The sequence below is a fragment of the Saimiri boliviensis genome, chromosome 1 (assembly GCF_048565385.1).
Source record: "Saimiri boliviensis isolate mSaiBol1 chromosome 1, mSaiBol1.pri, whole genome shotgun sequence".
Lineage (NCBI taxonomy): Eukaryota > Metazoa > Chordata > Mammalia > Primates > Cebidae > Saimiri > Saimiri boliviensis.
Window position 1 is genome coordinate 224,152,753 of NC_133449.1, and position 11,879 is coordinate 224,164,631.

Below are 11,879 nucleotides of genomic sequence, written 5' to 3' on the forward strand. Positions count from 1 at the left end.
CCGAGGTCACCCTGCACCAGAACATGAGGCATGGAGAGGCCTTCCTCCTCAGAGGCCTCCTGTGGCCTTCCACAGTTTGTTGTTCCTTGTTTATATGTTACTCATAACCAGTTTATGTAGGCACTCTGTAATTCCTTTCTCCTTTGCTGCTTTTCCCAACAGAAGTGCAAGAGAAAAACATGATGAAATAACATTATCACATAAAAACTGCCAAAAAAATATGATGAAGATAGAGGAACTGATTATTCTACACATTGTTTTTGGGAGGCTAATAATTTAACAACTTTGGAAAATATTTTCCAATATCAACCAAAGCTGAGTAAGGTAATTTCACATGATCTAGCAATTCAGTTAGGTGAAATATACCTAAGAGAAGACTATGGCAGTATTACTCCTAGTATCCAAAAACTGTATGTAACTCAAATATATATCAATGCTAGAATGGACAAATAGCGATACATTGATTAAGCGGATTTCTAACCAACGTGGGATGAGAATGAACATCCTATTTCATAATCACAGCATGGAAGGATACCACAGACTACAATTACTTGTTAAATTAATACGATACCTAGGAAAGTTCTTGCACACATATTGTAAGGGCTTATATAAATAAAAAATAAGATGCTCCTTTCTTTCTGTTAAGAATAATGGCTGAGACTTCTCCCCTGACCTTTTCTTTACATATTCAAAAAGCATTATGGAATCAAAGCAGGATAAATTCAAGGAAAACCACATTTACTTTAGAAAACATGTAATTATAACTTCTTTCTCTTTGAAATGTGTGTGAATACTTTTGAAGGCTAAATAAGCCTCGTGTCTTTTTTACAACCCAGAAAATGCTTTTCTCAAGGCCCAGGAACCAATTCACTGACATACAATCATCAGAAAGATAGTGCTCCTATCACCCAGTGTCTGTGGAACGATAGAAAACTAACTACATAGGGCACCTGAATCCAAAACTAGTGCCCATCATAAAGATGTGAGTGTGTTTTTGACGATAAAGTCCATTAGCAAAAAACAGACAGCACCTCAATTACCAGGTGAATCCAGAAGCAGAATGAACTATGTTTTGACAAATGGTGTTTCAAGATTCTTTCTTGAGTACCAATTATTGTTCATCTTATGAACATATGTCTTTTATTGTTTCTACTTGGCTACATAAAAAAGAGAGATTTCTTTCTGTCTTTGAAATTTCAGTAGACTGTGATGCATATCACGTTCTGATTTAATGATAATTTAATAATTATATTTCTCCAGCTGCACTATACATACACACGTATGTACATGCACTTGTATATATACATGGGGACTTCAAAAAGTTTTAGAAAAACATAATTAAAAGAGAAATAAAAATATTAAAAGGATAAATATAAAAATAAAAACTTTGTTTCTTAACATAAGCTCCATCAGTTTCTAGACATGCTGGTAAGCAATGATACCAAGCATTTAGTTCATCCTTAAAGAACTGAGGGTCCTGGGAATTTGACCAAGTAAATGCAGTCTTTTTTACATTATCAACTGAAAGCAAATAGATGTCCTTTGCAGATCAAGACTGGGAAACAAAAAGAAGTCAGAAGTAGTCCAATCAGAACTGTAAAATAGATGCCAATGATATTTCATTAAAACTTTTGCAAAATTGCCCTGGTTTCATGAAATGAATGAGTAGGAGTATTGCCATGGTGGAGAAGAACTCTCAGATGTGGTTGTACCAAGTGCTGTTCTGCTAAAGCTTTGGCAAACATTCCTGAAAATCTCTCACAATAAGCAGATATTATTGTTATTTGGACTTTCTGAAAGTCAACAGGCAAAATGCCTTGAGCATCCTAAAAAAAAAAAAAAAAAAAAAAAAAAATGGTGGCATGACCTTTTCTCTTGACTAGTCTGCATTGGTGTTGATTGTAACATTCAACTCTTGGTAGCCACTGCTTTGATTGCACTTTGTCTTCAAGATTGTACTGATAAAGCCATTCTTCATTTCCTGTTACAAGTCTTTCAATAAATATTTCAGTATCTTGATTTTACTTGCTTAAAATTTCCTTTGAAAGCTCTACTTTTTTCTGAAGCTAATCTGGGTGCAATGGTTTCAACATCCATCAGTTAGGAAGTCTGCTTCATATTCATTTTTTAATGAGCCCATTAGTATATCCATTTCCTGCTGTTAATTGGTGGGCCTCTTCAATTAGAATAAGAAAAACATAAATTATTTTCTCACAAGTTGATGTGGATTATCTGCCACTGTGGGCCTCAGCTTCAACATTGTCTCATCCCTTCTTAAGTTATTTATTTGTAAACTGCTGATTTCTTGGGGACACTGTACCTTGAAACTTTTTGAAAAGCATCAGTGATTTCACTCTTCTACCCAAATTTCACCATAAATTGGATGTTTGGTCTTGCTTTAATTTTAGCAGAATCCATGGTACTTAGGAAATCTTTTCTAATGGATAGCTTTCTTAGTGTCTCAAACTAGAGTGTTTTCAGACATGTTCTAAAAAGTTATTATGAGTTTAATTTGGTGCAAAATATTTTGAAATCTATGCTTGATTTTTTCATAATATGAATTTTCTATGAACCTTTTGAAGTCTGTTACGTGGAAAATTTTTGCTACAATGCAGGGAACCAAAATATTTGGTTAACAGCCCTAGGGGCCATAGCAGTGTTACTAAACTGTATGATACTGAACATAGAAAAAAAAGAAAAAAAGAAAAAAAAAAAAAAAGAAAACAGTGAACCAATGACTATTAGACCTGTAATAATTGGGCCTTGAGAGTACAAAAGGCACTGAATAACCTTATGACAGAATCAATTATAAGGGAGAATAGTTGTTGAAGTCCTAGATTTCTACCTCTGATAACAGGAGCTAAGTATGATGTAAAGCCTAGGCCTCAAACTAAAATTGAACACTTAGAATGTGAATGTTAAACCTATTGCCACATTCTAAGGTTGAGTTTAAACAATTTATTGAATGAGTCAGACTCTGTGCAGAATGACCAAAAACATAATTAACTAATCTATCATCTATCTATCTATCTATCTATCTATCATCTCTCTATGTATCTATGTAAATAATTGCCTCTAAACATGACCTCTTAGACTTTATCTTCACCTTTAGTTGATACCTTGGGCATACATCATAGCCCATTAGATCAGTGTCCTCAATATAAAAAGCGGTTTTATTTTTATATATAAAGTGCACTCATCCAATTTAATGCTAACTTTTAATCTCTCATCAAATTCAAAGTGCCTTTCTTCTTCCTCCCTTTCACCACCAAGGCTAGTCAGCCTTCTCACGCTTGAAGTGTAGCTCATCGACAGTGGTAGAAAAGTGACAACATAATGTATTTTTTCACTCACTCCTTATCACCAGCAGTACCAAACCCTCATTTGTTGATTTTAGCTACTCAGGACTAAATAAAGAGGTTTTGGAACCAGCGCAAGGGCTATTCATTTTGTTTTGGATTTTTTTATATTTAACTTTTGGCTGAAACAAATACATTATTCTAACAAAGGCTAATTTAAGGAGCCCATTAGTGACTTCTTTAGAGATCATTCTTGGACATCCCACTGGACCTTCCGACTACCTTCTAACACAAGGCATGTTTTCTCCAAATAATTTCTTGTGACACTCTTTCAACTTCTGAAATAGTGATGATATACCTCTGTCTGCTGATATCTCCTTACTGAAATGATAACTCTGTTGAGCAATTTCTTTTATGAGAATGCAAACCCAGCTACCTTTCATTGCACATAACTGAAGCATGAGACTTATGCACCCTTGTCCCATTGCCTTAAAAAGCACCTGGTACTGCTGCTACTTCTTTCTCTTTTCCTTACTATTTGGGGCTATTCAAGACAGTTTCTACCTTCAGCCTAATCAGTGAGGTACCATTCTCTATAATTTGTAACCCAATCTCAGGGGGCTCTAACTGAATTATCCCATGAATTTTTCCCACTCTCCATTCCAATCACCACCTATTACATGGCATAAGCCTTGACATCCCTTCAGTTATTTCAGTATTTATCTAGACAGTGAGATGTTTATTCCACCTCTTGTAAACCATCAGAATTTCTAATGACTGCTCCGTTTGAGCACCTTCCTACCTGACTTGAATTAGAGAAAATTCAGTCTTTTCCTATCCTTTATAATTAAGAGGAAAAACCCACCACAATAGTTATGGGCTATATAATTATCTTTTAAAAGGTTCCTCCTTTACTGAATTGTTAATCTTATCTCATATAGGCTGTTGAGATTGCTCATCCCTGGAACATGTGGCTAACTCTTAATAAGCCCTTTAAATATGTGACTATATTTATTTTTTGAATGTGGAAACATAGATCATTAATCCTCTCTGACTTTGAGATTTTATCTAAAATACTTAGAAAATGGTAAAAGTCCCATTTTACACCCCATTCCATTGGAAGAAATAGAGTCAAAAAAGGTCAATTAAAATGTAACCATTGATCACCACATACATCCATCTAGGGAGAGAGCTAGACAATGAAAATGTCCTGCCTTTCAACAGGATGTAGCGAACAGGGGAAGATGGACCTTGATGTCACTATTTGCGTGTGTATGATTTTTCTTTCTCTCTCCTCATATATGTATCTATGTATGTGTGTGGTGCATATATACACCCCACATACATACATATTATATATATATATATATATATATACTCACGCATATGTAATTATTAGATAATATCTTTAAATACTAGTAACTGAACATCAAAATTTAATACTCATAAATTGATTTTTCTCTCAAAAAATTTAACAATTTTGACTGCATTTTTAAGAACTTCTCTTATTCTGAACAATGTTCAATGAAAATCTTTGCAACTCCTCCTTCCTGTTAAGTTGCTGTGATGAAGTAGAAAGTGAGATGACTTTTCAACTATTCATTTTATTTGTCACTTAAAGTAGTAATGATACAGAATGCAGTAACAGTGACATGATGTCCTCATCAAATGACAGTCATTTTGAATGAATTTTTTATGTGTATATTCTCATGGAATTTTCATAATCAGAAAATGGGCTTTCTTGGTATTATAAAACCAAATAGTGATTTACACAAATAGTTTGTGTAAACGATAATCATCAGATACAGATCCTGACCACAGCCTTAACAATGTGGCAGTTCAGTTCCTCTCGCCTCAGTTTCTTGATCTACTCTCACTTCCTCCATATGCTGTTACCACTGGGAATTCAAATTGCATATATGGCCATGCTTGGAAAATTGAAGAATGCTACATGAATGAGAGATATAAGTCATTTAAAAATGTAAGCGATACCATTTCTTTTAGCATTTTACGTTTTCCCCAAAATCACTTACTTTTACCTGGAGTTACATACTTTATATTCTTTTGTCATCATAGTGTACTTTTTACTTCTCATGTATTACATTTTTTTTTCAATGTTTTACACACAGTAGACTAAAAGTGACAATGTGGCTCAGTTTCCTTATAAAAATATTTTTCATTATTTTCTGTCTCCTTCAAAAATTCTCTTAATTTTAAAATTTTAGTTTTTTCCCTTGCTACTTTTATACAGATGATTTAGCCATTGATTTTTCCGTTTACTGAAGAATAAAGATTAGTGGCCAAAAGTCAGAAGTTTAAGAGACAAAAGGAGGTAATTGCTTAAATTTAATCTATTATCTATTGTGTATACACAGACACACACACACAGAATATTTCTATGCTAATGGGATCTTATGTATGTGTCCAAATTGTTGATATATATGAAATGCATAATAGTAAATCTTATGTAACATCTTTTTCTGAAAATTTCTTATTTTTCACCATTTTCTTTGTTTTAATAGCATGCATTGACATATCTTTTACCATTTATATTCTCAATGCTTGTTTCAGTGAATTCATATTATATTTTACTTTGTTAAATTTCATCTCACTCCAAGCTTAAGATTTCCATACAGAAATTTAGTTTGCAACTAGTATATTTTGCTACTGTAAAACATAAAGGTTAAAAAGAATCACTGAGTCTTTATTTTATGGTTTCATGCTTCCAAGTGATGCTCTTAGAAGTTCTTAGCTCCTTAGATTTCACAGGTTGTTAGCACCATCATGAGAGCCCCTGCTGTTGGCTATATCAAAGAGACATTTAATTAGTCAGAGATATTGAGGTTTTAAAACTGTCTAGTGCACATGTCTACAACTATTTGGAATGATTTCTTATAGCAGGTATTTCTTCTGTAGATGAATAGAACAAATATAGACACATAATTCATTGTACAAATAGATAAAATGTCACTGAAAATAATTGATTATTGCTTCCAAAGAAGACACAAAGTGATATATTTACTGGTTTTCTATGGAAGTATCATATATCACTTTGGATTTTCTCTAACATTGTGAAGTTTATATTGTCTGTTTGGAAGATATATCAATCTTAGCAATCACTATCTTTACCTTTAGAAATAATCTCATCATTTTGTGTCTACTAGACTTGTTTTGCAGTGACTTCTTAACCCACACTTTTTTTTTTTTTAATTTTACTTTAAGTTCCGGGATACACGTGCAGAACGTGCAGGTTTGCAACGTAGGTATACATAGGTATACATGTGCCATGGTGCCATACCTAGGTATACATGTGTCATTGTGGTTTTCCGTAACTATCAGCCCATCATCTAGGTTTTAAGCCCTGCATGCATTAGGTATTTGTCCTAATGCTGTGCTTCCCCTTGCTTCCCAGCCCTTGAAAGACCACAGCATGCATTTTTCCCCTCCTTGTGTCCATGTGGTCTCACTGTTCAATTCTCACTTATGGATGAGAACATGTGATGTTTGGTTTTCTGTTCCTATGTTAGCTTTCTGAAGATGATGGCTTACAGCTTCATCTACGTCCCTGCAAAGGACATGATCTCATTCTTTTTATGGCTGCATAGTATTCGGTTTTGGTGGTGTATATGTGCCACATTTTCCTTATCCAGTATGTCATCAGTGGGCATTTGCTTTGGTACCATGTCTTTGCTATTGTAAATAGTGTGGCAGTAAACATACATGTGCATGTGCCTTTACAATAGAATTATTTTTATTTGTTTGGGTATATACTCAGTAATGAGATTGCAGGGTCAAACGGTATTTCTGGGTTCTAGATCCCTGAGGAATAACCACACTGTCCTCCAAAATGTTTGAACCAATCTACATTCCCACCAACAGTGCAAATGTGTTCCTATTTCTCCACAGCCTGATCAACATCTATTTTTTTCTTGACTTTTTAATAATTGCCATTCTGCTGGGCATGAGATGGCATCTCATTGTGGTTTTGTCTAATGATCAGTGATTATTAGCTTTTTTCATATGTATGTTGGCCACATAAATGTCTTCTTCTGAGAAGTGTCTGTTCACATGCTTTGCCCATTTTTTAATGGGATTTTTTTTTTGGCCTAAGTTCCTTGTAGAATCTGGATATTAGCCCTTTGTCAGATGAGTAGATTATAAAAACGTTCTCCCATTCTGTAGGTTGTCTGTTCATTCTGATGCGAGTTTCTTTTGCTGTGCAGAAGCTCTTTAGTTTAATTAGATCACACTTGTCAATGTTGGCTTTTGTTGAAATTGCTTTTGGTGTTTTAACCAGAAAGTCTTTGTCCATGTCTATGTCCTGAATGGTATTGCCTAGGTTTCCTCTATGTTTTTTACGGAAAATCAGACAATAGAAAAAGAGGCGTTCAAATAGCAAGAGAGGACATCAAATTATTTCTGACATGATTCTATATTCAGAAAACCCAACTGTCTCAGCCCCAAAACTCCTTAAGCTGTTAAGCAACTTCAGCAAAGTCTCAGGATACAAAATCAGCATGCAAAAAATCACAAAGATTCCTGTACACCAATAGACAAGTAGACAGCCAAATCATGAATGAACTCCCATTCTTAATTGCTACAAAGATAATAAAATACCTAGAGATATAGCTAACAAGAAATGTGAAAGACCTCATCAAGGAGAACTATGAACCACTTCACAGGAAATGAGAGGACACAAACAAATGAAAAAAAAAAATTCATCCTCATGGATAGGAGGAATCAGTATTGTGCAAATGGCCACACTGCCCAAAGTAACTTATAGATTTGATGCTATTCTCATCAAACTACCACTGACATTTTTCACAAAATTAGAAAAAAAAACTACTTTACATTTTATGTGGAACCAAAAATGAGCTTGTATAACCAAGACAATCCTTAGCAAAAAGAACAAAGCTAGAGGCATCCTCTACCTGACTTCAAACTAAACTACAAGGCTGCAGTAACAACAATAGCATGGTACTGATACCAAAGCAGACATATAGACCAATGGAACAGAACAGAGACCTCAGAAATAACACCACACATTTACAACCATCTGATCTTTGACAAACCTTACAAAAACAAGCAATAGGAAAAGCATTCCCTATTTAATAAGTGGTGCTGGGAAAACTGGCTAGCCACATGCAGAAAACTGAAACTGAACCCCTTTGTTACATCTTATACAAAAATTAACTCAAGATGGATTAAAGACTTAAATGTAAAACCCACACTTTCCAAGCTTTTAAAAGAAACTTTTATCCCAAGAACACCTGTTTCTACCTTGGAAGTAGGTCTGTACTATGAGATTTGCCCCCTCTCACAGTTGAAATTTTTAAATACATGGTTAAAGTTAGATCAATCTCAAACTTTTTCCATAAACTTGGAATTGGGACAGCAATTTTAGTATCTCTCTAGTATACATTTAAACTGATAAGTGTGACAAAGCTGGGCTGAGATAGTTACTTGGCTGTTAGCTTGTTAAAATCTAAAATAATTCATATGTCAATGGAAGAGAATGAAATACATGCCTGGAGAAAGGCAAAGCAAAGAGATCAGTGTGGCCCAGAACGAATAGAGAGCAACCTCATTTGTTAATTCAAGATCCTGATTTCTGTTCCTAATGAGGCTTAACTCGGATTGCTGCCATCATATTTCATATGGATAAACTAATATGCTGAAAATAAATTTCCTCTCCATACCACCACTTGCTTAAAATAATTGGAGTGCGTTTCTAATATTTTCACCAAAAAGAGATTTGGCTATACTCTTATGGCTAAGGATGGAATGATTAGTTTATTAATCAAGGTCAATATCAGAGAGAACATAGCGCTTGCAATAAAAAGGTCAGTGTTTACTTAGAATTATAGAACATTAGATTTTAAGTGGATCTCAGAGATCATTTACTGGAGCTATCTCATGATCTATCTTTCCACCCACTAATTAGGAGACTACATCACAATATTACTAAATTAATTTTATTTTCTTCTTTGTACAGTTACGATTGATTTCACTGTGGCCACAGATCATTATTAACAATTTTTATAGAATAAAGTGTGATATTTGATCTCCTTGAAAACCAATAATAATAATGTTTTATCGTGGCTACACAGGTAATTTGTAGTTTGACTTCATATAGGTTATTTACATCCTTTGAATAATCACTGTCTTCTTTATTAATAAGAGCATTAAAGTTGTTTCAACAATGAAGGGTGTTATGATGAAGACCGAAAAAAGATGGTTTGTTACTGGATAATGTATAAGACGATGACACAGAAATGACCATCTGGAATTACAGAAGACAAGTCGAAATAAGAAACTGCTGTCCTCACAGCAGTTCTGCAAGGAAACAGAAGCACAATAAAAACTCAGTTTTAACATCAGTTAGATAAAAATGTATTAAACTAGTAGGCTAGCAAGATCTATTTGTAAGGAATAGAATACATGTTATATATTACATTATTTATATAATGTTAAAAACATTTCTCCATATGTCGCCTTGAATCTTTAAGTTCTTGTACCCATTGGTTTCGACAGAGCTCATAGCAAATGCTACTGTTTTTCTTCAAATGAAAATTTCAAAAATAAAAAAATGAAATTTATAACCACATGAAATTTTTTTAAAAGGAAGAAAACAAAATTAGAAAGCAAGGGTTGCTATTGGCATTTTTATTGTCTTCTCCATAAGGGAGGGGAGACTAAAAGAATAAGTTAATCTGTGCCTGCCACTTCCAATCTTTAGGTTGTTAGCCCATATACAAGCCAGTTCTGTGTTGATTTCCACTACATCCACACAAGATATTGATAGTTCTTGTTGACTGCCTTTGAGCAATAACATTTCTGAGAAATATTTCTTCCTCAGAGGTGAGAAATCCAGAAATGAGATAATTAGTATTTCCTGTGAAAAGACTACTCTTGACAAATGCAGGATGGGAGAAAAACGATGAACACTTATTTTTGTTTCCTTGAAAGACAGTTCTGAGAACCATTGCATAAGATTCATCAAAGAGTCCTAGAGAGATGGGTTTGATGGTGTGCACCTGTAGACCTACTACTCCAAAGGCTGAGCTGGAAGAATTGCTTGTTCTCAGAAATTTGAATCCAACCTGGACAACACAGTCAGACTTTTCTTTTCTTTTCTTTTCTTTTCTTTTCTTTCTTTCTTTCTTTCTTTTTTTTTTTTTTTTTTTTTTTTTTTTTTTTTTTTTTTTCGAGACGGAGTTTCGCTCTTGTTGCCCAGGCTGGAGTGCAATGGCGCGATCTCGGCTCACTGCAACCTCCGCCTCCTGGGTTCAGGCAATTCTCCTGCCTCAGCCTCCTGAGTAGCTGGGATTACAGGCACGTGCCACCATGCCCAGCTAATTTTTTGTATTTTTAGTAGAGGCGGGGTTTCACCATGTTGACCAGGATGGTATCGATCTCTTGACCTCGTGATCCACCCACCTTGGCCTCCCAAAGTGCTGGGATTATAGGCTTGAGCCACTGTGCATGGCCAGACATTGCTCACAAAAAAAAAAAAAAAAAAAAAAAAAAGGTGAGTAGCTGTGGCCAGTTTAACAATGCACTTTTTGATTGCCTTTCCCTCCTTCTCTTTGACACTGCCTTTATACCTCACATAGGCAAATAAGGTAACTTCTGAATAAACTGTTTTCAGTAGCAGATGTCATAGGCTTGACTTGCAGGAAAATCCAGACTGAGAAAGTTAGTACATAGAAATATGCCTACAATGCAAGCCCTTGCAATGATATTTTAGAGCTAGAATACACGTGTATCAGATAAAAGTAGTGACCCCATTGCTGATTGTAATAGAGATGAGGAAAAACCCTAATCCCAACATCATTGCAATTACCAGGAATCCCACCTTGTGGGTTGGGATAATGTATATGTATAGCTAAAGAGCAGGTTATGAGGTAATTATGAAGTTGTAATACTTTAAGAATTTTAAGAAATACTACAAGAATCTTTGGGTGAGTATAGTGGCTCCCACATGTAATCCTAGCAATTTGGGAGACTAAGGCAGGAGGATCACTTGGGCCCAGGAGTCTGAGACCAGCCTGAACAACATAAGGGTCCCCATCTCTATGAATAATAACAACAACAAAATTCACTGGGCACAGAGAAACATGCCAGTGGTCCCAGTTACTTGGGAGGCTGAGGCAGGAGGATCTCCTGAGCCTGAGAGGTCAAGGCTGCAGTGATCTCCTGAGCCTGGGAGGTCAAGGCTGCAGTGAGCTATGTTCACTCCACTGCACTCCAACCTGGGTGACATAGTGAGGACATGTCTCAGAAGTAATAAAGAATTGTTTAATAAGAGGGCTTTGCAATTAACCATTTAGTACGCTTTGGAAGAGAAAATTATAAGTTCAGATCAGCCAGCTATCACCTCAAAGCATACTGTGAAACACACAGGATTTATATAGAAACAAATGGGAGCCAAGGTCTAATTATAAAAGCAGAAGGATATAAAGAATGCTAGAATTACAGCTTTGTCAGGTTATTTATGTCATACGTAGGACTTGGATATTCTTCAAAGTAGGACGCTTTGGATATTCTTCAAACTGGGATTAGGTGGAGAGTTTGGTG